The 27,879-nt window shown below is 44.2% G+C and overlaps 1 long non-coding RNA gene across 1 annotated transcript in view; it reads right to left on the reverse strand.

Annotated features, from left to right (window-relative positions):
• LOC308474467 overlaps positions 1 to 25,422 on the reverse strand; it is a 41,156-nt gene extending 15,734 nt beyond the window's left edge. Inside the window, exon 1 of the long non-coding RNA XR_013984749.1 lies at positions 24,755 to 25,422. This is a non-coding gene — a long non-coding RNA (uncharacterized lncRNA). The remainder of the gene's footprint in view (positions 1 to 24,754) is intronic.
• Positions 25,423 to 27,879: the final 2,457 nt, after the last annotated feature.

Consider the following 27,879-nt stretch of genomic DNA (forward strand, 5'->3'; position numbering starts at 1 on the left):
AATAATATAAGGATTGTTTAGCTGGTCTTCCTCAGTTGTACATGAGCACAGAAAACAACCAAATCTCTATATTCCAGGGAGTAAAGTATTTTTGAAAGATACTGAGGCAAGAGTGCTTTCATTCAGGAAGAAGTCCAACAACAGAAGGCGGCTCAGGTTGGGGAAAGCTAGTTTAGATACTGAGGCAGGAGTAGTTTCTCAGAGCTACTGAGGCACTGTCTGGCCAGAATGTGTCCCACATCTGCCAAAATCTATACCCCTAAATTCCCCCTAAAACAACAACTCAACAACCCAAAGCCATGCCTGCTCCATAGGGTTGTGAGGAAACCCCACAACAAACTTTGGAGGCATGCAGGGGAGGCATGGCATAAGTCCAGTTGCACAAGTGAAGGCTGTTCCATTTTCACAAGGAATTACTTAGTGCCAAGTTGAATGCAACCCTAACAAATGCATCGTGGAGATTCATAAATGCTTCAGGTCCAGTAAACCATGCCATATTATTTATTCATTCATCATTTTTTGAATTATTAAAGAGTTTGTGTCTAAAAAGAACAAAACACACACTGTGCAATAACAACTAAAGAACATCCCCCAACATGGGGGAGGAGATCAGACAGGAGACAAAGAGATTATGTATGGATCATGTTACAACGTCTGCTTGATTGTACAAAGGATTGTTATGTTGTCCACATGTCTTCAGCTGCTGTTGGCAGGTACATCCGGTTTAGAGGTATACAAGATGAGGGCCCACCATATGGCACTAAGTGATTGTGTTATTTTCTTGTCTTGTATCAAATGTATCCTGTGTGTTATTTTTCCTGAGATCACAATAAAACAGATGTTCTCAGACTAAGCCTGTAAGGACAACTTGTCCAAAGTCCCCAACTGTTGGACTACAGCTTGACGGACAACAATTAAAAGAAATACCAGTAAATCCTTCGATGTAACGTCTTTGTTTGGCCTGCAAAACAGTAATAGCAAAAAACAACTCAGGTGCATAAATTATATTATCCCCTGTAATTTTTGAATAATATTTGGTGAACTAAAGCCCAAAGGCCATTTGCAGGCTTTCCCACCAGAGGTGGAAATATGATCCTTAACACTGCATCCTTTCCAGCAACAAGGAAAAGCAAATAATCACCCAATAAGATACACACCCCAAGAAACTTATTTACAATGCCATACAATTCACCAACACAACCTTCCAAAGTGTTTGAAGCATTTGGACACATATGGGAGGCCTTTAGGCATTTTCACCTGCAAATTCCAGCTTCTCCAACCATACTGTGCGAAACATAAACAAATAAAAGAAATCTTCTTATTTTGCAACACTGATAAAGACAAATATTGGGAATGTTTATATTACACACACAGGTCGTTTTTTCTAAGTGTCAACATTTTGAGAATGTGTAATAATGCAGCCTTGAGGTTCCCATAGCAACATGTTTCATTTCCTAGGTGACAGTGATAGTACGTCATCACTAGTGAACTAAACTATCACTAGAAACACATTGAGTTTCCTTCCAATGTAGCTGTCCAGAAACAGCTATCCTCACCTAATTACTAGTGACAACACTGGTGAACTCTGTAAAGCTTTGAGGACAAGTTATTTAGGCTCTCTATTTCATCACGTTTACCTTCCTGCTGGAGCGGTACCTATTTATCTACTTGCACTTGACGTGCTTTCAAACTGCCAGGTTGGCAGGAGCAGGGACCAAACAACGGGAGCTCACCCCGTCGTGGGGATTCAAACTGCCAACCTTCTGATCATCAAGCCCTAGGCTCTGTGGTTTAGACCACAGTGCCACCCATGTCTGTGCATTTCTATGCACTGCTCTGGTTCACCAGAAGCGGCTTAGTCATGCTGGCCACATGACCCAGAACCCGGAAGCTGTCTGCGGACAAACGCCAGCTCCCTTGGTCTACAGCGCGAGATGAGCGTGCAACCCCAGAGTCATACCTTTACCTTTACTATTTCATCACATCTCTCCAATAGTCAAGGGAAGTAGGAAAAAGCAGCATGTTAAAGAATGAGTTTGTACTATAGATATCCTTTAAAAGCAAAATGCATACTGTAGAGATCAAGAGCACGCGATCTTCCCATCATGCCATAGAAGCGCCATTTCTACCTCTTAATCATGTCTTTCTACAGCAATGAACATTATGCAGAAATTCCAGACATGTTTTAAGGACAAAATAGGAAGGCAGGGTAAACATGTGTGCCACTTTGAACTTCTTGGAGGAAACGGGGACCATAAATATAATAATAATAAACCTTTGCATGCAAACACAGGGCCACTGTAGACAAGATTGCAAAGATTCAGGACTGGCAGGACTTTGGGTGTTTTGAAGCAATACTGGGCACTTCCAGATGACCTGTTTCTTGAGCATTCATACCCATTTGTTTGCAAGGAAGTTAGACCACGTTGACCATTTATGGCGCATTCCTTCTGGTTTGTTTGCAGGGAGGTTAAATAATGTGTCTCAGTAAGTAGTATCACACACTTTCCTGTGTATTTCCCCATCACTTTCCTTATTACAAAAAGTCTGCTCATTTAAGGAAAGGGGTTTGTTTTGCAGGACCACCCGATAAGCTATAACCGTGCAACCTGAATTTTTGAGCACATGACCATTCTAGGGGTGGACCTTGGTAATATGGCACCATATGTGAGGCCAAAATTTGATACACACTTCAGCCCTCACACCACCTTCTAAAACTGGGTAAGAGAGGCGCCAGGCTTTGGGAAAGTGGTGTGAGGGCTCTGGCAGGGTCCTAGAGCCCTCCTGTCTCCTTCCCAAAGCTACAAAGGCACTAACTAGGCTTTGGGAAGGAGGCAGGAAGGCACCCCCTTGGCTCAGCGCCCTGTGCAGGGGAGCCGGTCTTGCTGCCTTAAATCTGCCTCTGTCAAATTCTTCCAGAAAATAGTGGCAGCCTGGAGGTGCCTGCTGTTTCAAATCCAGGGGACAGAACAAGCAGCTTCTGCTCCTCATGCCCCACCTTGTGCCTCCTGCTGCTCACCATTCCCTTCAGAGCAGGCCTTGAAATAGCTCGGTGATAAGCATATTCGATGCTCAAAAAGTATCCCACATAAAAAAGCGAGTGGGCTTTTTTTATTAAAAAAAAAACACCAGCGCCTATCAGAGTCCCAGCATGTAGACAAGCATAAATTAGCAGTTCTTGATAATGCTACATATGTGCATTGTGGCAGAGCTAACATTGCTATGGGAACATTAACGTGGGAATAAATAATTAAATCACAAGAGAAAATAATCATTGCAGATTGTGGCAGAGAAGACCACAGCCAATTCTTGGTCTGCAATCTGTTGGATCCAGAAGTGTGAGATCTCAAAAAAACAAAAACAAAAAACAAAAAAAACCTGGCAAAAATCTGGAACCAGGTAAAACGCTTCATCCATGAGACCTGGAGATCCTGGCAATGGCCATACGTGATCTAGTGCACTATTTGCATTTAAGATTGGCATTTAAAACCAAGTATCTCATGCAATCATAAATTACCATTACAGCAAAACTTTCTCAAGAAGGGAGAGTGGTGGGGGCAGACTAGCCTGCGTGTGTTTTTACATATTCTGATGCATTACATTATTTTTGTTCTGCAGACAGAACATTAGGTACTGGCATCAACCTTTTCCAGTACAACTTGATTCTAAAAATCAAATTGTTATTCTATGGTGTCTTATATACACACAACATAGTAATCAAGACATATTATGAGTGCTTAGAAACAACCACCCAGGATCTGGATTTTTCATTTCTGTATTGAATTTCAGTCGGTTTCAGCCTTACATTTGCAGAACAACAAAGTTTTGTTTCTGCGTATTTCATGATGGCAGAAATGGGCGGAGAACTTGTGCCCCTATAGATGTAGCTGCACTACAGTTCCCATACGCCCTGAGCATTTGGCTATGCAGGCTAGGACTGGAGAACAATGGGTTCCCCATCACTATTTTAGGCAAAACAGTGTCAGGCGAGACTGCATGACCTTTTGCAATTGCTTGCAGTGCTAATGGAGGCATGGATGTTCATGAGTCTAAATGAAAACCTATAGGAATCTGGAGGTTACTTCTCACAATCATCCGGCCATGTGGTGGCCTTCTGGAATAGCTTTATCTGTTAGCTCCCTCCTTATGTGCAGCATGTTTAAGATCACCACTGCTAAACCACAGAGGATTGCTTGTAGAGGCAACACAAAAATGTAATTCTGCCAATGGCAACACCTGCATGAAACAAGATTAGCACAGCCAACGCATGCAGCAGCTGTTTCATGTGGGCTTTAGCCAGCTTGTGCCAATGGTTTTGTGGAGAACTGGCCACCCATCTTTTTCCTGTCCTGGTCACTGGCCTGCCGTACTGCACTAGGCCAACCATTTCCTCTCTCTCTGGCTCATCCACACTTACCTTTTGTCCTGTGCTTTCTAGGCACAGTTCCGTGCTTCAAACCTGTATGTCTGAGTGTGCTGTTTTTGCCACTTTGCTTTCCAGAGGGAAAGTGGCTCTTTAATGGTGAATTGGAACAAACAGCAATTCCGAGTTTTCTGTGGATCACCATTTGATCCAATTTAGTGGTAAAGAGGAGATTTCCATGGAGAAAGTGCTGGGGATATATATATATATATATATATATATATATATATATATCACTTGGACAAGAAGTTTTAAAACATGGATCTGTGCCTAGAAATGTAGCACAAAAGGAAGTTTGGATAAGTCCTCTCCCTCTGCTGTCCTGCCGCCCTCAAGCTTTATGCTTCAAAATGGCATTATTTCGGGCATTCTCTTCTTGGCATCAGTTGTATAAATTTGGAATATGCAGCAAGATGTTTACACCAGAGACATGTGGTTGATGGTATCCTAACTACAATTTAAAATTAAGGTGCGTGTTTCTTCCTCTCCTCCTATAATGAGATGGTTAAAACTAAGTTTTGAGCTGAACGGAAGGTGCTCCTTAGAAGTTCAAGAAAATGAAGAAAGTGCAAGTCTTGAACATGCATATCCAGTTAGGATACAGTAAAGACTAGTGTATTCATTTCCTCAGCCTTATAATAAAACTAAAGAGGCCAGAGGGAAGTTTCACAGTATGAAGACGTGGTTTGGAGCAAGTGTCAAAAAAACCATTTTAGGAGATACTTGTTATAATCCACTGCAACCACGCTGTCAAGAGTCATTGTTTTTACAGGCAATCCTCATTTTGCACGGGGGTTACATTCTGGACCCTGTGCATGTCATCAGTGACCTCGTAAAGCGTTCCATTCTGCTACCATTCTGCCCTTTTAGTGACATTTTAGGGTCACTTCTGGGTTCAGCACCATGTGCATGTGTGCAATCACACACAAATAGGTTGTTGCCTGTATATAGCAAAGAGACAAAGTGATGTGTGCTTTTGACATTCTTATTATTGAGCCTGTGTATTAGGTCCATGTGTATAAGGATGTCCACTCATTGAGAAGAATTCAGCATTGCTCTAAGGTGATTGTTCTGTCAGGACAAGCATTTTGGCAAGATTCTCCAATTTGCAGATTCTCCAGACACACACACACCCTGCAAAAAAAAGTCAATTTTGGGAGCACACAGAGGAAGAGGGGCAAATACCTTCGTGCAAACAGAAGTTCTTGCACAGGGCTTTCAATGATAGGACTCATTTTAAAATGGAGGTGGCAGGGATTGAACAAGAAAGATAGAGCAGCCACACATGCATCACCAGAAAAAGAGGACAAAAGGTGACATATTTGCAGAACAGTTGCACATGCTGGTATAATTTACACACAGAAATGCAATACATCTCACCATAGGAGGCAAGGCCAGATGACCCGAGCATCGACTCAGTCTGCTGCCCAAGCACTAATTATTCTGGAGCACTTGTGCTGCTTTCCTTTCTTATGGTCCCTTATTTAAAACTGGGCTTGATCTCGACAGCCCTTCAAACTGAGGACTGTATTTTGTAAGGTAGGACATGTGACCACCCTAACTTGGGACCTTTTACATGCAAAGCATGAGCTCTACTAAGGAACTACAGTCAAATGAACCAACTGCTCCGTAATCACTCCTCTCGTCCATGTCAGAGTAGAACAGAGAGAAGGAAAAGCTGACGTGCCTCAGAGTTGGACGTGGCAGTGCGTGAAGCAAGACGATGTCCAAGGGATCAAGTGAGTTTGCTCCGCAAGGTTTGTGAAGAGTGGGGCAATAACCTGATCAGAAGCCTAGAAAAAAGTAGAATGGGGGCCTTGTATGTCTCAGAAGAATGTTCTGTGTGGTTCTTAGGCTTATAGCCAAATTCTAGTTACTTGGAAAAATACAGTGGGACTGTAGCCATGCCTAAGATGTCAGCCTTATATAACAGCTGCCCTACATTATTAAAACATAGTGTTTGCAATGTTTGCTGTGTATCACAGCCTTTAAAAGTAGCACCCACAAACTGAGTTTCACATCCACTTCATATTCATATGGTAAGAACTCAGAAATTCTTCTACACGAGGTATTATTAAGAAACAGAAAGGCTAGCTAGCTTTTCTCCCTATTAAGACGATGGAATGGAGCTCAGGATTTATTACAGCGCAAGTCTGCAACCTGACAGCTTTATCTAAAATTTCCAAATTCTAATCCACTTATTGAAACATATTAGGAGATTACTGCCGGCTTTCAATAAGCAGCTCTTCATATTTACACCTTTGCCTTTGCAACCATGAATTTCTCCTCCACCACCAGTGACAGCAAACCTCCTGGTACTGCCAATCAGTGATGTATAGCTGCATTGTTAGTGTCATGTTTATGGCCCTTTTAGGCTGTGAAATATTGTTCTCTGTTCATAGTAGGTCCATTACATACACATAATGTGCTTGGATAGGATGAACAGTTTGACCAAACACACCTTCCATACACCTCTGATCATCCAGAGTCCAGAGGCAGCTGCAAAGGGACTCTTGATAGTATAACCTCAGTAGACAAAAGGGAAAAGTGAGCCTTGTCAGTTCACATTCGTTTTCCAGACACCTGCTGGCCATCTGATATGTTATCCCAGAGTCTGATAATGAGAGAGGCCTCTGGACCTTGGCATATTCCAGTGATGATGCACAATGCAGACTGCCATACAAGCATAATGCAACATACAGTGAAGAGCTGCTCATTGATCCTGTGAGTATCAATACCTCCTTTGCCCTCTGCAACCTCAGTGTTGAAGCTATGCTTCATGGAACCTGGGAGAGAGATGGCCAAAATGATCTGATCCATGCTGTGCAATCTGAAACAGGTAGCCTCTAGTCCGGGCTCATCAGTGCAGCAGTCAGGAGCACCCATGTGCCCACAGATGTCTTCTCTGGCACCCACAGGGTCCCATGCCCTGCCGAAATGAGGCTTCAGAGTAGCATTCCTGAACAGAAAAGGCTGCAAGTTGTAGTGTGTGTGGTACCTGTGACAAGTTATTCAGTTTGCAAAGCTGCTCACAGGCCCCCAAACACTGGCCATCTCTGTTCTAGGTTCTAGTGCACACCAAATGGCATTAGTAGTACATGCCACAGCCTCTAGACCGGCTTTGCATAGCCTGATGCAATAGGGAAAGCAATCTAGGTGTGGTTGGAAATGGCCACAGCATCTGTCATGCTTCTCTGCAATTTCACAGTAGGTTTCAATTCACCCGAACGCCAAATCCTCAGGACCTCAAGCTGCCTTTATGCCTGGATGGACAGAAAAAGCTTCAGAGTGTTTAAAGGGCATCACCACTAAGTTTCATTTTGTCCTGATGACCCTTTGTATCTTTCCACATGAACCACAAGAAATGTTTCCTGCGGATCCTCTTCTAAAGATTTGTATGGACCAAATGAAGAATGTAAAACCCACCATGCCTTCCTGCCAGCGCCCTGCTACATTATTTGTTTGTTTTAATTGACAAATTTCATGGAAGCTGCATTATCCTGGATAAGGTTTTATTTTATTGTAAACGCAAACCTATCAATTGGGGACAATTATTGAGTGATCCTAAGCCCATTGCTCCATCTGTCCTTGCCATTTAGACTTAATCCCTTATTATTTCATAAATCATAAAAGTGTTTTCTGAACAGAAAAAGCACCTTATCAAGCACAATATTGCTCACAGTACCAAGTTGTCCAGCAGAGGGCAATAGTACACATATTCAAAAGTTGCTTAAGATTTTTTTTTAGAAGAACAACCACCTGGTTTTCAGCTTATATCTTTATGTTTTGATATTTTGTTTTAAAATATGCTCCCTCTTTCAGCACTGTTCATTTTAAAATTGCTTAGCACAACAATATATGTTTTGTTTTTCAGCTTGCTGCAGCTATAGACTATTAGAAGCACATCTCCATTCTCCACAGTTTAGCCAAAACTTCTCATGTATTTAAAACCAAGGCTTTGAAGATTTAGTCACTTGAAATAAGGGCTGGTAGAGTGTCTTAGCCACAAATTAACTTGTCTGTTGTATGTCTAAGAATAGCAGCACACAGGACCGGCCCAATACATTTTGGCACCTGAGGCAGACTTCAAAATGGCACACACACCCCGCCCCCATCAGGGAAGAAGGGGTCAGGGAAGATCTACATCAGGAACAAGGAATGGAAGAAAGATAAATATCAGGATCTGCGGCCCTGGTGGACCTTGCTGCCTGAGGCGGTCACCTCATCTTGCTCATGGGTGAGTGGGCCGGCCCTGGCAGCACAGTTAAACTTGCTATTTCAGCTTTGTGTTAAAAAACAGAGAAATCCACATCATTCTCATGGGAAGTATAGCAGAAGGAGTTCTAATCCAGGGCCCAGTGATGGACTGCATTTTTTCAGGGGATCTCCAACAGTGGAGGCAAAGCCATCCAGGGACAGGTTTCTACCTTTTGCATGGGGTTCCCACATGCAACACTTTCCTTAGGGCTGGCTTCCTCAAAAAGGTCTAAGAAAAGATTTTCCAGATAAAAATGTCCAAAATGTCAGTAGCGGGGGAGGGGGGATTTCCTCCAAACTGCTGGAGAATTCCAGGTCCTCCTGAATAATATTCATCACCACACACAGAGAGAGAAAACGTATTTGCCTGGGAATAAAGCGGCACAGCTATGGATCAGCTTTAATTATTGTTTAGTAATTTAATATTGTTGAAGGAAGTGATGGACTCGCCACTGCTCTCACTTCCAGTTCTCCTTCCTTAGCCCATTGCTTGAGGAAAGAACATTTGAGAAAAGCAGGGATGGAGGAATACTGATGGGTTGTTTTATATGAAAACAAACAAGGGCTCGATCTATACACATAAAAAAATAAGTTACTGAAAAATGCATTATAAAGCTCTTAATGGAAAATCTCAATGGTGATAGATGACAGTTCTACAGCGCCATCTGGTGTTGGATGCTTATAACACAGTTCCAAGGACCAATAACAGAAATGGATGCAACACAAAGCCAGCACCAAAAAAGCTAACACAATACTTTTCTAAACTCCCTTCTTGCCATACTCAAACTTTTTAAAAACTGCCACTTCCCCCATGTCACCTCCACAAACTTTACACAAACTTTTTCCACCATTTAAAACAGCCACCTTTTTTCTCCTTTCAGTGTTTTCTCCTTCTTGCTGTATTCAAGCTTCTCTCTCTTTCATTTCTTCTACCTGAAACCCCAGGAAGCCACTGCCAGTCTAGCTAGATGGGTGAGTGTCTTGACATTGTATAAGACAGCTTCATATATTCCTAAGGGCTGTCATGCTACTCTTCAAAGTTTACTGCTATAGCACTACTGTCTCTAACAGCTACTTCAAGTCTGGACTCTGTTAAAAGCTAGTTTAAGCAAATATTTTCCTGTAAAAAGATAAAGGTAAAAGACCCCTGACTGTTAAGTCCAGTCATGAATGACTCTGGGGTTGTGGCGTTCATCTCACTTTAATGGCCAAGGGAGCCGACGTTTGTCCACAGACAGTTTTTCTGGGTCATGTGGCCAGCATGACTAAGCCACTTCTGGCGAAACCAGAGCAGAGCACAGAAACGCCATTTACCTTCCTGGCGGAACAGTACCTATTTATCTACTTGCACTTTGACGTGCTTTTGAACTGCTAGGTTGGCAGGAGCAGGGACCAAGCAACGGGAGCTCACCCCGTTGCGGGGATTCGAACCGCCGACCTTCTGATCGGCAAGCCCTAGGCTCTGTGGTTTAACCCACAGCACCACCCGCGTCCAATGTTTTCCTGTACTCCCAGCTAAATTCGTCTATACCACTAGGAACCTGCCAATCCCATATTATGCAGAGGTATTGCATTCTGTTTCCTTCTCTGTTTCACCTACTGTTTTGCAAGGCAAGAACAGATGGGAATGAATCAGTGGGCAGCTACAGTTGCCAGCACTGCAGTCTCCTACATATGACATGCTATGAATCCAGTCATTATTTAGTTAAGCAAGCCAACTTGTTCCGTAGTTGAGAAAAACAATTCCCTAATTAATATTTCCTTCTTGCTTGGGTGGTTAAAACAAGAAGGTCAAATTATCAGACATAGGAGGTTTTTCACATGTGCTCCAAAACCCTGAAGAAAGAGAAGCATGTGCTGTGATGTTCTATGGAAGCAATATGAATGGGGATGCAGAACCGTGTAGTATAGCACACTGCTCTTTATTTCAAAGAGTTGATTGAACAGAACGTAACTGCTGAAAAGCAAGAGCAAATGTTGGTATAGTAAACCTGTTGACAACTGCAATTAGTCCTACAGGAAAAAGCAAGGAATGGTCTGCAGATGACCAAAAATAGCTTTAGCATATGTAATGAGACAACAGGTTTACCGTACCCATTGAGTCAATCACCCATCTCCTACTACCCTTCAGAGAAAAACCCCATCCCACCCTCCCACTATATATAAGGGTCTGGTGACTTCTGTTTCACTGTATCAGAAGAAGTATGCATGCACATGAAAGCTTATACGTAGAACAAACTTAGTTGGTCTCTAAGGTGCTACTGGACAATTTTTTAATTTTTTAATTTATTTCAACTGCGTCAGACCAACACGGCTACCTACCTGGTCTATAGAGGCATTTTGACCTACCGAAAAAGATTTCAGGTCACTTGGGCCTGGTACTTTCATGTTCCACTTATCTATTTCCTGCCCAGGAGGTGAGACAGGGTTAAGCCATTTATTTTTGGTAAATTTGGTTTGTCTGCTTCATATTGACAAAATCTGAAACTCCACTAGGAGTCTCCACTAAGGGAAATACAGATTTGCTGAAAACTTGGAAATGTTAATTTATGGAGATAGATGCAAATTTAGAAATAATTGCTATAATTTAAGCACATTGCATGACTTACCACAGCAAGGGGAAACTGGACAGCCTGCTTAGTTTGCTGTCCAGCTGCTGATGGGAAACTTCAAGGTACCTCCTGCTTTCCCTCCTTAGGATCCTTTATCTTGTAACCAGGCTTGGGCCTGGCCAGCCCTTCAAACAAAGGATTGTCACCAATAAACTAGGACACATGACCACCACCAATTCCTGCCTGTACTAAAATGAACGTTTGCAATCAAAAGAACTAGAGTCAAACAGTTGGAGGCCACAAGTTCTTCCAGTCATGCCACAGGAGGTGACAAATTTACTTTCCCCTCTTTAACTCATTTATTTTCTTATTGCATATACATTCCACCTTTTTATTCAAGGAGCTCAAGTTACCATACATGGTTCTCTCCCTCATTTAATCCCCACAACAACCCTGTGAGGTAGTTTATGCTGAGAGGCAGCTACTGGCCTAAGGTGACCCAGGGAACTTAATGGTCACATAGAGGTTTTCACACCACACTGGCTCATGAGCAAGTAAGGTGGACACGTCCAGTCCAAGCCAGGTTTAAACCTTCTTACTAATAAATGGGGAGGGGAGGGCCATAGCTCAGTGATGCCTGCCTAAAATCCTGAAGAGCTGTTGCCATTCAGTGCAGACAGTGCTGAGCTAGGTGGCCCCAGCCAGTTCCCTATGTTCCGAACCCTATGCACAAATGGAATTATATTTAAATATATCTAATTTGAGTATAAGTGCAAACCTTCTCCCAAATAAAATCAAGAATTATTATATCCTGTAAAAGAGCTTTAACTTCCATTTCACTGAATCTTACAACATCTTTATTTGCCTTTGGTCCAGAATGAATGTTTTTAACTGAAGTCTTCCTAGCCAAATTTGGGATTGACAGCAGTGCCCTGAAATTCAGCCAAAATAAGGCAAAATCCACTCCATAAAATTTTTTTTTGGGGGGGGGAGTTCTAGGTATGAACTTACATTTGACGAATGTCTGCTGAACTTTAGACAAGACTTTACAGAAAGTTTTATGTTTTGTTTCAGAATAAGCAATGATGTTCCTCTAGGGAGGTTTTGGATTTTATGGAAATTATGCCATGCCAGCCCTGCTGTGACACACATAAATTGCTTGACTTCTTGGGAAGAAATGACCTAACAGGCTTGCACTTCATGATACTCATATTGTGGGGTGCCATACAACTTCCATACAAGGAGCAGAATAAAAAGCAAGCAGATATACCAAAGGGGAGGAGAATGCTTACTTTTCAAGTGAAAATCTAATATGTACCCTCTGTTTATATCCTGAAGTCTAAACATTTCACCTACTTAGATGTTCCCCACCTCACACCCCTTCAGAGCTGGCTTTATACATGGCCAGTCCTACCTTTATGCAAAGTGAAGTAGCTGCCTTTGGATGTCACAAAAGAGCAGCAAACTACTAATCCTTTGGTTTAACGTATTATTATTGTATTATTTTTTTTACTCTCAGTGAGGGTTAGAAGAACTTCTGGATATATTGTCTCAGATGCTGACCCAAGCTGACTAGTCTTGGGTACTATGTACCTGGGATCCCAAAAATTGCCAGCACGTCCAGCAGCTGCCATTTGCATATTTTTTATTTTTTATTGAAACATGAACATGTATGTTAAGTGCAAAAACAGATTTAGTGTTACACATGGTTGGACCCTTAACCTGTAAAATGATGGGACCACAATTCAAGATAGGATGAATGACAATTAAGATAGGAATAGTGACACTAATATCTGATTACAAAGTTTCAGAAAGAACAGTTCCACATTCAGCTCCTCTTGTCAATTAATACATAAGTACAACTACAATGTTTTCAGAAAACTTCCTCTACTGCTGGAATGCCTTACCTTATGTATCCCTGTCACTTTGAACTTCAAGAGAGATACTCCTAGTAGTGCTGTATGCTCCTGAGATTTGTCTTAAATCCTCCGAGACCAGGGCCATTAGTGTGGCAGCACGTGCCTTTTAGAACGTGTATCTAATGAACATCTGTCAGGCACCTACAGTATTGCCATTTAGACACTCACCTGTTATCATTACAGTATTACTAATAATAAACAATTTATAGAAATGCCAAAACAGGCTTCTTTGTGGTTTTACAAGTATAAAAGGCAAGCATTCAACAAAAATGCCCATAATTAAAATACGGAATAAAACAATCCTATGAAAAAAACACAGCAATTTTGAAGGACCGAGGTAAAGAGATCAAAGGAATGCCTGTGAAAACCGATGCATCTTCAAAGCCAACAGAATGACAATACAGATGAGACCTCTTGTATTTCAGTAGGGAGTGCATTTAACACCAGGGCCAACCAGTGAAAAATCCCACCTCCATAACCATTAGGCTGTGGCAACTGACAAGACTAACCAGATTTCACTGGTTGATTTTAACACCATTACCAGGCATTGGAGGAGAAGTCAGCCTTTCAGGGAACCTGGTCCACAGCTGCTCATCTCGCCTTGCCCTGAGAGCTGATCCAGGCATGTTGATGTCTTAATTTGATCCACAGAATTGTCCTGTATTCATTTGTTTTACGGATGCAATTTAATTGTTGATTTTATGCTGTTTGTCACCATGACATTTTTTCTTAATATTGGTGGTGTAGACATTTTTGCAGACAAAATAAATAAACTGAAAGCCAAGGTACAGCAATACGTCAATAATGTTCTTGTCCCTAATCCCAGCCAGCAGTCATCATGCTTTTCTTTTCTGGGTATTTCTGAGGGTCTTAATTCTGAGCCCCACGTTGGCCAAAAAGATTCCTGCATTTCAAGGGGTTGGACTGAAGACCCTCATGGTCCATTCCAGCTCTACAACTCTATGATTCTATGAGTTCTTCGTTATCCTAGTTTTCTCAATATAGTTTTTCTAGAGCAGTCTAGAAAAAAATAGTTCTGAGCATAAAAAAAAATGTTCTGACATTTACACCTCACCTTTCTTCCAAGGAGCTCCAGGTGGCATACGTTGTCCCCCCCCCCCTTTTTTTCTCTCCACAGCAATTCTATGAGGCAAATTAGGCTGAGCGATAGCGATTGACCCAAGGTCAACCCGTAAGCTTCCTGGCTGACCAGCGATTTGAACTCTCATCTCCCACTACTCTAACCACTACACTACGCTCACTGTGCCTTGTAGTTTGACAAAACCTTATACAAAATCCAGGGGCAAACAAAAACAGTTAAAGGGAAGGCTCAGAACCTAATTACAGGCATTTTAAAAGAAAAATTAAGACTAACATTCTAATAAATACTCATGAGATTGCAATATTTGCAATCACAGCTCAGTACCATTAGAGTTAAATTTTACCTGAACTATTTTGTTCACCGAAACCTGTAATCTTCAGCCTTTTCAGAACCCAGATCCATCCTTAGCCATGTACATTTATGGCGGTAGTGCTGCTGTGGCGAGCCACTTTAGAACAGGTTGCGACCTGGTAGCGGTCCAAGCCAACTGGTTGAAGACCAAATTCCATTTCATAAATCAAATCCCATTTCCCAAGCCTACAAAGTAATACATACCCTCCAACATTTCTCTGATGAAAATAGGGATGTCCTACTCAACAACAACAACAACAACAACAATTATTTTATTATTTATACCCCACCCATCTCTGGGCAACTTCCAAACATAATAAAACATTAAACATTTTTTTAAAACCTTTCCTACACAGGACTGCCTTCAGATGTCTTCTAAAAGTTGTATAGTTACTTCTCTCCTTGGCTCAGGGGACACATAACTCCATACACTCCAACATTTATCCAATGAAACTAGAGACATCCTAAGGAAAAGTGGGACATTCTGGAATCAAATCAGGAACCAGGGCAGCTTCTGTAAATCCGGGATTGTCCCTGGAAAATAGGGACACTTGGAGGTCTGGTAACCCTGAATTTGTAAATGTGTCAAAAGCAATGCCAGCAAGAAGTTACCAAATAATTTGACTGCGTGTCAGAAAACAGTTTACAGTTTATGAAAACAGAGCACAAAAAAATGATGATCTCAATATACTTTCAGAAGCAACAGACAGTAGGGGGTGAGTAGCTCAATGTTGGACCTTAAGCACATTTTATATTCAAAGTTGTAACAACCTCAGTTTAGGCACATTTCATTATTTTCCAAAAAAGTGAAGTGGCAAAACTGTAAGCGCTACTCCTGTTTACACGTTAGTATTATCTGTGCTTGTGTCTTATTCAACAGTTGCTAGGTTTGCCTCTCAGTGACTCAGCTCCTTTCCTCAGAATGAATTGGAAGAAGGAAAAAGTCAAATAAGGTACGTCTCGGACAAAATGTGATATAATTCCTGTTATGAAGAACTTAAAAGCAATTTGTGGGAAAGGTAGTGGGCACTGTAGACAGAGATTTAAGAGAAACAAAACACAGAAGTGTTCCAAAGACTCATTCTGTAGTTTATTCAGATTATAGGCTCACTCTGCTTGAATTCACCTTAGTGAATACACTTCAATGAAGAGCCCTCACAGCCTGTTTATTAATACAGTTAAAAAGAAAGATGTGCCCCATGTACTAAGCCCTGAAATGGCTTGGAGACTACATAAAACAACAAAATCAACACTATGTTAAAAGCAACAATCCGAATCCATTGCAGAATTGCAAAGTCAAGGAGAGCAACCCATTCTCTTTCTTCAGTGACCTAAAGTTTTTTTAGAGAATAAAGACCTTGGCCTAAAGATGTGAAGAGGTTTAGCCCAGGAGTTGGGGTGCAATAAACAGGATGCCTGCCTCAATTCTTGCATCTAGCACCTCGGGATAATATTTTCATTGTCCCACCACCAGAAACCTTCCTGGTGAGGGTGCCCTACTTGGAGTATTCCCTCCGCACAGAAGTATGACTGGCAACAACATTGCTGACATTCCGACGCCAGCTTAAAACCTCTATTTTCCCAAGCATTTATGGGATACTATTTTGCTGCTGTTAATTGGTTGTACTTTTATGTCAGAAATGTTTATTTTGTGTTTTACCGGTATTTTACCTGCTCTTAACTTGCTGGACTGTTGTCACTGCTTTAAATCAGAATAGCAAAATAATGACGATAACAGTAGTAATAGTTATATTGGTGAAAGGTGAATTTAAAATGCTACTGATGAAAAGGCAGGCAGGGAGGAAGCAAATAAGAACACTAAAACTGCTTGGCAACATTTTAGATACTGTATAGGAAGGTGCAGAGGGGGTGGGAATCAAGACCAATGCTTTATCTGCTACTTTTTCCAATCTTGTATAACATAAGCTCCTCCCTCAAAAAAAAGAGAGAGAAAAGCAGGATGCTGCATAAAATGTTCGTTCAAAGCTGTATGATTTCTTCCAAACACAGATTTTAGTCTTTTGGTTTATTGGCAATCCAGTGCAAAATTTCTAGACTGCCAAGTCCAAGGCAGCTGATCCCTGACTGCTGAATGTCTTGCCCAGTTCCAAAGCAGACTTGCAAATCTGGCTACTGCACTCTTCCTCTCAATCTATTCCTGGGATCTGATGACAAAGATTGCTTTAAAAATGAGGTTTCTAAGAAAACTCATGTGCCTGAGTCCGGACTGAAAACTACAACCCTAGCCGGTGGAATGTAAATTGCTCTGGTTCGTCTAAAAGGCTAGTGATAAACAAAATATTCATAGCTGCATTCACCACTACCACAACATTCAAATATTGTCTGTGTTCTTCATAGTTTTACTTTACCAAGAACAATTGGCACTATTTTGATAACTTGCAGGATATTACAGAACTCAACCAGCTACTGTTATACATATAAGGCAAACTATTTTGAAAATAAAGGAGAAAGAATCAATGTCAGGATAAGCCTCGTTATAAATAAACATGCTACAAAACCAATAGTTATGTACAGTGCTTTTTTTCCTTAAAAAAATGTTTAGAGGTACTCCCATTTTCCTACTCATATTTTCCTACTCATACTGCCCCTCAATGAGGCCAAACTTAGATTCACAAAATGTTTAGGGGTGTGCGTCCCCCTGCGTCCCACCAGGAAAAAGCACTGGTTATGCTCAGTTAGTCATGGAATATTTTAGTTATTCTGCCCTTTTGTCAACAGGTTAGAACAAACAACTGCAACCTCTCACCACAAGCCAAAAGGCACAGCTGCAGTCACACCATGGGTTGGATCCAGATAAAGGCTGCAACCCTAACCACACTTACCTAGGAGTCAGCTCCACTGAATTTAATAGGACTTGCTTCTGAGCAGGTCACACAGTGAGCTTCATGGCTGAGTGGGGATTTGAAACCTAATCACCAGCGGCGTAGCGTGAGTTGTCAGCACCCGGGGCAAGGCAAGTAATTTGCGCCCCCCCAACCCCTAACCTGCCGATCTGAGTCGAGTTGCTGCTGGCGCTGCCGCCCAAACCACGCCGCTTGCCCGGAGGAGGAGGGGGGCAGAGAGGCGAGGAAAATGCAACATGGCCCAGCAGCTGCAGCAGCAGCAGCGGAGGCGGGGCTGTGAGGAGGGGCTGCCTGGCACGTCCTCCGCGGCCCTGACGTGCGGGGCTGAGAGCCGCTGCCTGCCGGACGCCTTCAGCCCGGGCGCGCGCACAGCTCGTCGGTTCCACGAGACATGGGGCTCTGCTACAGCCTGCGCCCGAGGCTCTTCGGTGACTCCGGAGGCAGCGAGCGCGCCCCCCCAGATGTTGCGCCCGGTGCGGCCGGCCCCCCTGGCACCCCCCACGCTACGCCACTGCTAATCACCCAGGTCATATTCCAGCACTCTAACCATTACACACTGGCTCTCAACACCACACCAGTATGAAGAGAACATGATTAGTGCCCACTGATAGCCTTGCCCTCCATGAATTTGTCTAATCCCTTTTCAAAGCCATACAAGTTTCAGGTACTCCTAATACTTTCCTGTACTACGAGAAAGGGGAGGGAAAAGTCAGGGTCAAACTAGATGTGGCATTAAATGCATTTCTGCATTTAACATACAGTGGTACCTCAGGTTAAGTACTTAATTCGTTCTGGAGGTCCGTTCTTAACCTGAAACTGTTCTTAACCTGAAGCACCACTTTAGCTAATGGAGCCTCCTGCTGCCGCCGTGCCGCCAGAGCCCGATTTCTGTTCTTATCCTGAAGCAAAGTTCTTAACCTGAAGCACTATTTCTGGGTTAGCGGAGTGTGTAACCTGAAGCATATATAACCTGAAGCGTATGTAACCTGAGGTACCACTGTATTTTGAAAAATGTAGACAGAGCTTCTGGCGGAGGCTGGTGAATAATGCAATCAGAGCTGACTGGACATTGGGGAAAGTACAACGCTTTCTTTCTCTATTGCTAACAGGAAGAAAACCCATTTTCTGAAGCTAGTATTTACTCTGGAGTGGGAATCCCCCAGTGGCATCAAATGAGGGGAGATTTTTAAAAAACTACCGTAACTAAAAATTGGGGGGCGGTTTCCTTACAGTGCAAATTGCCACTTCAAAGAAGTGGTTTTTCTATAGACAACAGGAGGCAAGGAAAGCGTTAATCTCTGCTTCCCCTGCTGGGATTCCAGCTGAAGGAGCTCACTTGAGGAGATGGCGCCACGTTGCCAGTGCATCTGCACAGCAACAACTACCCCTCCTGGTAACAGCAACACACCTTCCAGGAAACTAGAGTCCACTAGTGGCTCCAGGCTACCCAAGAAAGCTGTTCCAGATCCCAGTAATAATCAGTCTCCCTCAGCAGCTTCTATTTGCATTTTAAAAAACCGTGCACACATAGCGCCACATCCACTTCAGCCCTCAGAAGCCCACCGTTATGTGTTAGAGCTTGGTTTATGCCTGCAGCCAGAGACCTCTGACTTTGCTGCATCCTTAACACCATAGGCAGGATGCCCTGCATGGAACAGAGCCAGATGAGGTGCCTAAGTGAATCCCATATACAACATGATCAGCCCAGGAACTGCTCAGCCCTTGGACATCCGGACCTATGTGAATGCTTCCAGAAATTTGGATGTTAAGGAAGCAAGAGCTGCCATCAAACTAAGCTGTCCTGGGAATGCTGTTTATACTCCTCTATTTAAATTCTACATAGAAATGATATGCTTTAACCAAAAGCTGCCCTAAAATATTACGCTAACATTTTTTTTAAATTTATGCTGATCTCCTTAAGACCACAGTAAGGGTTTGTCTGCATCGCGAGAGACATAAGATGAACATCAGATGGCTACACTGATTTTTTATTTTTATTTTATTTTTTGCATTCTAGATGTGACACTTTACAGGAGGCTACCTGTCTCTCAAAAGTCTCCAGATGTTTCAGCTGTTTGTGGGTGCTCGGTTGCACCATTTTGCAACAATGCACTGGTTACCAGTTGGGAATAATTTTGGGTGCTGGTAAATACCTTTAAATTCCCAAATGCCTTGGGCCAAGTTTAACTGAAGGACCATAGAAAGGCCAATTTCTGCATCCCAACTAAACAGATGCAAGACTGTTTGAGATGTATAACATTGACCATCTTATATTTTGCTTGCCTAGTTGAAATTTTAGCAGCTGATCTTGCCACTGGAGTTGTCTAATCTTAATGACAAATAAAAAGCTGATTTTATTGAAATTATTATTATTATATTATTATTATTATTATTATTATTATTATTATTTTGCTTTTTTATAATGGTGCAAGCACTGTTTTGACAGTGGAAGGATAGGATACACAAAATAAATATTGCACATTTTTTGAAGAAGTTAATGTTGTCCTGCTGCAGTAGAGACTACATTCATTTTAAACATTTGCTTCATTTAGCTAATGCCTTCCTGTTCTCATAGATGGCTGATTTCAGACACTACTTTTAATCTCATATTTAAGCTGAAAGAATCATTCATACTTGCAAATATCCAGTAATAAAAAAGCAGTAATATCTGAACATCAGATATTCAGCCGAGTCTCCTTGGATTATTTGGAGCACACAAATCTAACTAGTAATAAGTTCTATGTATATAAACTAGTTATGTCATTGAAGTTCATCATAAACAGCCCCTAGTTCAGTATATGAATTTGTCCAGTCCATCATGTTTGGCTTTATTATGAATCAAATCCTGTTCTTCTCCAGCTCAGAACGCTAAGAGAGATTCTGTGTGTGCACCATCAGCATTCAGCAGACCATCGTTCAGTCGTCTGCTTTGTTGCATGTGCAGAAAAGCAGGATTCAGGATGTCAAAATTATACGGCATGGGCTTGTTAATATAATAAAAGGCAAGGAGAGGAGAACTCATTGTGATGTTATGTATGAATTAAGTGCTGTTGGCCAGAGATACTTAAGAACCACACATGTCCTTAGAAAAAGTCAATTTGCTTACTAGCAGATTATACCCTCTATTTACCAAATACTGTAAAAAATTACAACGGCAAAGCTTTGATCGGTTGCTCCAATCTCCAGCCTTCATCTATTCTTTTCCTGTTGTTACATGCAAAGCAGGAAGGTTTTTGCAGTCCCCCTGCATTTTTGCAATTTCTAGAAATCCTAGCAGGGTTAATAAATAATATCACCTGTCTAAATTAAACAAAACTAGGGATATACGTGCCCTATGTAGATTGGAAATTTATGTTGGCAGACTTTCATTGGGTTGAATAATCCCAATGTAATGCATGTTGGAGCCTAGTAAGTATTTTGTCTCTGTAAAACACAAGTGTTTTGTATGTATAGTGGTACCTCGGGTTACAGACGCTTCAGGTTACAGACGCTTCAGGTTACAGACTCTGCTAACCCAGAAATAGTACCTTGGGTTAAGAACCTTGCTTCAGGATGAGAACAGAAATTGTGCGGCGGCACAGCAGCAGCGGGAAGCCCCATTATCTAAAGTGGTACCTCAGGTTAAGAACAGTTTCAGGTTAAGAACGGACCTCCAGAACGAATTAAGTTCTTAACCCGAGGTACCACTGTATACAGCAAATCATTTTAGGATAATCCATAGTGGTACTATAAAAGAGAACACCCCCTCACACACACACACACACTCAGATATTGTGGCATCCTATATACTTCAAATGGTTTACACAATTACATTTTCACAAAATTAGAAAACAGAATTATTTTTCCTGCCAACTGGGAAGAAAGACTTTTAAATATGCTTATGTAAAAATAAGTGTGGCAAGTCAAGCATTCTAAGTTTAGTTCCATGATTTTACAGTATCAATGAACGTACATGAATCTGCAGTGGATACACATAATATAGGTGCACAAGCTTTATCTGCTCTCTGAAATGAGTACTTGTAGCATTCACTGGCACTGAGTGCCATGCAGACACTTGTTTCACCACTGCCCAGCATTAGAGCTGAGCTGACGCATTTGGAGCTTGAATCCTCCAGCCTACAAAGGACCAACAGCCATTGAGGCTTTGAAAAAGATCATCTGGACCATGCTCAATATCTTGGCTGCAATGGAAGTGAATCGGAAGTTAGGTGATCAGAGCAGAGGCTAGGCGATCACTCGCTAATTAAACATTTGCAAATCTGAGGAAGTATGCTCATCAGTTCTACTTTGTTTCCAAATAAAGGTGTTGTTGCTAACATAATGTGCTTTTGTCCGCCATTACATGAGGTTTCTTGACAAGCAGCGGTTTTGAAACCATCACATTTGCACCGCGCCAGTGTTCTCCGTGAGCTTCCATGTTCACTGCAAGCAACCCAGTAGTGTAAATAGCACTTCACTTGCAATCTAGCTTTCAGGTCTCTGTTCAATGAAGGAAGGAAGGTTTTCTGAAAAAATTATTCACTTCCAAGCAACTGAAAAGAAAATAAACTGCATAGAAATATGCACAGAAGGTTTGGGTTTGCCTGCAAGTGACTGGACTTGTTTTCACAGACAAATAGTTTAGGATTGGAAAGGATGGCTTTCATTAATTTGATGCTGAAGGACTCTAATACAGAGGAAGAACGAAAACCTTCCAGAAGCCCCTTCAAAGCAAATGGTGGAACGCCATGACTGCGTCATTGTGAAAATGTTTGCAGAGCACACCAAGAACTGGGCTTGATGCAATGAAGACAGACGAAAACCCACATCATATCACCCCCAGAAACACATCCATGGTGGAGACTGAATCTCCCAAGTCTTGATCGGCTTTGACGGCATTTTGATCCTCAACATTTTGAGAACAAGGACAACTGACTCCATATTGGATGACATGCATTCCCTCTCTTTCGGCTCCAGTCTCAGGTTTTTCACCTGCCAACAAGGCAAATGCACCGTCTCAATTCTGCCATGGGCAGAAACACATTTACAGTCCACGGGGGACACACAATCTCCAGCTTGCTCTTCACAATCATTGCTTGGACCACTGACCCCCCAACACACCCCAATCCCTCCTCTGCATTGTAATGACGAGCCATTCAAGACTGTGCCTTGGCTTGGAGTGAAACCTAGGCCCCAGAAAAGCAGAACAAGCACCAAAAGAGAAAGAAAATGAGCAGGTGAACTGAAAGAACAAACAACTGCAAAAGTGCCTAAGAGATCAAAGGAGGGCAGGGCTGATCTGCTTTCCCACACCAGCTGCTAAAGTGCATGGCAGCTCCCCACACACAAGGGGGGGGGGTGCAGCAAAGAAAAAACCCACAACTTTCTCTCAAGTGCGATGCAAGTACAATATTTGCAGCAATCGGCATCTTGCAACTAGCACCTTGGCAGAGATGGAGGATTTGCCAAAGGAGGAAGTAAGGAGACCCTCCACCAGTCTTTCCCACAGAGAAATGCACTCTCACTCACCAGCTACCCCCACTCCCACAACACCGCCAAACATACTGATCTCCATATAATATTTTCCCAATGCTCCAGAGACAGACTGAAAGGAGCACACCATATGCAACTGAAATTAAAGGGCTGGGGAGGGAAGAACGATTGATCAGCCACCCTGCAGCCCCTCCTCCCATCACTTTATCAGCCAATCAATCAATCAATCAATCAATCGTCCCTTTTGTTTCCTCTCCTGCCTTTTCACCCTTCACTCCCAAAAGTTCAACAGTACCCCGAGACACACAATAGAAGTATATATACAATCACAGAGCCTGGACTAGAGGGAATCTGGCCTAAATTTGACAGTCGCCAGCCCAACTCAAGCAGCTGGTGGGGGATCTGATCGGCTCAAAGATGCATTCCTATGCTGGGATCCCACTCTTAATATTTTCCCCTAGCAGGCGAACCAGCTTTCCGCCCCCCCTCCTACCTTGCTCTTCGCTGTCCCCCAACTGGGTTTTGGGTTCCTCCTCGGGGAGGCCGGATCCTCCACCCTCGGGGGTTTTGCGTTTCTTCGACATCTGGACGGGGCTTGGGAGTAGAGTTTCCTTCCCCCCTCGCTCTCTCTCTCGCTCTCTCTCTCTCTCCAGGGAGATCGGGAGGGAGAAAGCAAGACACACGCGCGCGTAACACACACCGCCGCGGATGGAAAGGAATCGCTGCTTAAAAAGGGGGAGAGACTTTAGAGTGGCTGGAGAGCAAGGAGGAGGCAGGGTCTAAGTAGAGCAATCCTACAAATCACAAGCCCATCCGCGCAGCCCCACGTCGGAAGAGGGTTGCTTGGTTATGGGATCTGCTCCCCACTCCCCTCCGGACCACCATTATTATTATTATTATTATAGCCTTTTTCGGGAAACTAGTAAGTAGAGGTGCGAAATTCAGAAAGTGGCCAACTGATGATGGAAGGGGGGTGTTGGAAATTAAGGGACGCTGCGTAACAGCAATAGGGAAGTCCTTCTAAATATATTAAAATATACATATATATTAGAGACGGGGTGCAGCGCGAAATGTTTCTAAATGAACCTCAATGTAGGTGAGGAGGACTTGCAGAGAGCGAGGAAGAGGAGGAGTTATTAGCCTGAGCCTCACAGGGCTGCAAGGGGCCCGAGTCGCCTGCAGGGGGGGCGCTTTGCTTTGGGAAGCGGCGTGGGGTGCGCGGAGCGCGAGTCCTAGCGGATGAAATTCACGCCAGGGGGCGGAGAGGGACCAGATGATCCTTCCAGCCGGAGGAAGGGGGGCAGTGAGCTGGAAAGCCGGATCGGGCGTGCTCGCTCCTCCTAGCTCCGATCCGGGATCCCTTCGGCTTGCTAGCGCCGAAGCACGCTGCCTAGGAGAGAGCCAGTCCCCTCGAAGGAAGTTGCGCCGGACTCTTAAGGAATCGTTGCGGGCAGCCGGCGCTTCGCAGCTGGCCACCAGGAGTTCACGCGCAACTCGACTCTTAAGCACGCGCGCTCCCCGGTTACGGAAGGTGGAATCCCAGCAGTCGGACAGGATCTCTCTCCCCACCACCACCCGCACCTGCCCCAAATGCCTCTGTAACCCTTTCCACTCCAGGCTGCCTCGATGCAAAAAACGCACGCGCTGCTTTGGCAGAAGCTGCCACACTTTTTCTTTCTCTTTGTCTCTTTCTCCCCACCCCCCACCCCCCGCCAGCCTTTGCGGCTTTTCTACCACCTGCTCTGCCCTCCGAGGTTGCTGCGTTCTCCACGCCGCCTCCCCCCCCCCCGCCCCCGCTCTTCACGGACACTTACCCTCCAAAACTACGCAGCGAGCTTGATCTCGGTTGTTTCGCCCTCTGGGGCAAGTTTGAAAGAAAGGGGTTCATTCCGGAAGGCAAAAGAGAGACGAAATCGGGGAGGACTCGCCGCAGAAGTGGCTGGAAGTTAAGGTCCCCCACCCCACCCCAATTCCCAGCTTTTGCTGGTGCAGACAGTAAGAGCAGCAGGTGCCCCAAGGGAACCTGGACGCCCCAAGGAGGGAACCCCGCGCTCGACAAGTCTTGCTTTAAGACATGTTGGCTGCTTGGTTCCCTCTCCATCCGTTGCCCGGAAGCTTCTGCAAAGCCCTTTTGCAAGGCAGCCACCCCCAAATCGACTGAGTTCATGATTACTTCTTTTTCTCCTCGAAGAAAGAGAGAGAAAAAGAATCGGGCTGGCTGATCCCTCTCCGGTCCGTCTGATAGGGGGCTGCTGGTGCCCAGGATCTCTAGGCAAAAGACTGCGCGCCTGGCTGGAAGTTGCAGAGTTTTTCTTGAGCGCGAGAAGGGGGCTGAGGGGTTGGCCGCATCTCACGTCCAAGAGGAGGCAATGACGTCTGTAGCTCCATTGCTATAACAGCGCCAAGGCTGCAATTGGCATTTATTGAAATGATAAGGGGCGCTCGGGCGTAAGCAACCTGCACCCTTTCAGCAAGAGACTTGGAAGCCGAGATGATTTGCAGCAGCGCTCACACCCTTCCTAAAACAAACGTAAAACAGTTTGGAAAAGGCTTGGAGTTGGGGGAGCGGGGGGAGAGAGAGAGAGGAGGAGGGAGGGATCTCTGCAGTCGCCGACGCTTCTGTGGAGCCACAAAAACACACGATTCCTTACGAGAGACCCACAGCCGGCTGAGAACTTGAACCTGATGAGGCTGAAATGAAGAGAGGCTGAAAGTGATCCGACGCCCAGAGCGCCCTTTCTGTCTCTTTCCAGGCTGGGAGATGGGGGAAATCTCCCTAATATTAAAATTTAGCCCTTCTATTCCCAAGGGCTCAAGATTTTTATTAGTCTCTCAAGAGACTATAAATCCAACAGGTGAAGCTTTTCCCCATCAAGGAAGCTGGTCCCTACTGAATCTACGTCACGTAGTTCGCCCGGAGGAATGGCGCAGCAGCGAGCCCCAACTCCCCCCCCCCCCGCCCCATATTGTGATCGGCTAAATGAGGGGAAGGGGTGGAAGCAGCTCAGGAGGTCTTGAGTTCGATCCTCGGGTTGGGTTGGGAAGGTCCCCTGCCTGAAATCCCGGAGAGTCGCTTGCCAGTCAGTGTGGGCAATAGATGGGCCAAGGATCTGACTGGCATAAGGCAGCTTTCTTTGTTATAAGGAGCCATTTCTGGCTACCAATGGCCCCGTTTCTGGCTATGGATCTGCGGCTGCAGCATGGTGAGGAGGAACGTGGCAAAGCCTCACAGGTGTGTGACGCAGGTGGAGACGCTTCCGTTACTCTGTGTTAGCGTACGTGTATGTGTACTTTAAAAGGCATCGCAATTCTAAATCCACGTCCCTGGACGCGCTGCAGAAATAAAGAATACACACGTGCCCCCACCAAATGCCATCTCAGCCAAGAAGAGGGAAACCAGAAAGGTAACCTCCACCCCCGGCCGCCCCACCCCCTCACCAGGTCCTTCGTCATTCCCAGCTAAAGTACAAACTCGCGCTCTCTCACGCGCCGCCGCCGCTGCTCTCCTGCTCTCAAAAAAACGACAGCTTGGAAAGATGTTCAATAACCCAAAGAAACTGCCTGCCAACAGCACGCTGCTCCAGGATAGGAGCAAGCCCGGCCGCATCAGCGCTGCCCAGCGCTCCCATTGCACGTCGCGGAATCAAAACACGCACGCAAGCAGACACGCGTTCTCCACTGCAGAGCACTCCCTCCCCCGCCCCCCAAGCGGGCCCACTCTCGGGAATCGCTCCTCCGCCCCCGCTCCTTAAAATCCGGATACAGCATGGCATTCTGTTGTGGAATGCGTCCGTGGCAGGCGTGGGTCCATAAAGTCTAGGGGCTTGGGAGGAACACACACGTATCAGCCGTGTTCACGCTTTAAGAGTGCGGCCCTAGACATGTCTACTCAGGAGGAAGCTCCATTAAGTTCGATGGGACTTATGTCCAGGTAAGGAGGCATAGGAAGGATTTCAGCCAAAGTCAAGTGTCGGGTTGGAGACCAGAAAGATAAAGCTACCTGCACTTGCCTCTATATCACATAATTGTAGAGTTGGAAGGGACCCCGAGAGTCATCTAGTCCAACCATGTGCAATACAATAATCTCAACTAAAGCATCCATGACAGACGGCCATCCAACCTCTGCTTAAAAACCTCCAAGGAAGGAGAGCCCACCACCTCCTGAGGAAGTCCGTTCTACCGTGGAACAGATCTTCCTGTCAGAAAGTTCTTCCTGATGTTTAGTCAGAATCTCATTTCTTGTTACTTGAAGCCAGTGGTTCGAGTCCTACCCCTCCAAAGCAGGAGAAAACAAGTTTGTTCCATCATTCAGTGTCAGTCCTTTAGATATCTGAAGGCCCCAGTTTCAATCCCTGGCATCCCCAGGTGGAGCTTTGTCCCCTGTCTTAAACCCATGAAAGCAGCAGACAATCAATGTCAGCAATACTAAGCTAGATGTTTTGACTCTGTATTAGGTAGCTTCTTATGTCGGAAGGGCAATTTGGGATGGGCAACGTTATAGGAGGAGGAATGCTTGGCTCTTCAAGTAGGAAGCTTGGGGTCCTTGTCCTTCTCCCTGCCAAGGACCTAACTATGAAGACAGCCAAATGTTGCCACAAATATCGCAGAAACATGGATCCCAGGCAAAACCATCTTCCCTCCACAGCATCTGGGTCATGGAAGAAAGAAAGCTAATAGAACATTCACTGCCCTCCAGCAGACTGCAGAATCCTGGATCAAATGTGTAACTACATTCCAGAACTGTAGATCCATTTACCTGCCACCTGCACCCAAGACATATACCCTCACCCTCTTTCTGTGCCATAAGGTGATAGCATTGTTATCCTTCCTCTCTCTCTCTCTCTCTCTCTCTCTCTCTCTCTCTCTCTCTCTCTCATATTATTTAACATGCAGGCCCCATTGGGCAGTGAAGGCAGGTTGTACAACAGCAATGGCCAGT

The sequence above is a fragment of the Podarcis pityusensis genome (genome assembly GCF_964106645.2).
Source record: "Podarcis pityusensis genome assembly, chromosome: 3".
NCBI classification, from domain to species: Eukaryota; Metazoa; Chordata; class Lepidosauria; order Squamata; family Lacertidae; genus Podarcis; species Podarcis pityusensis.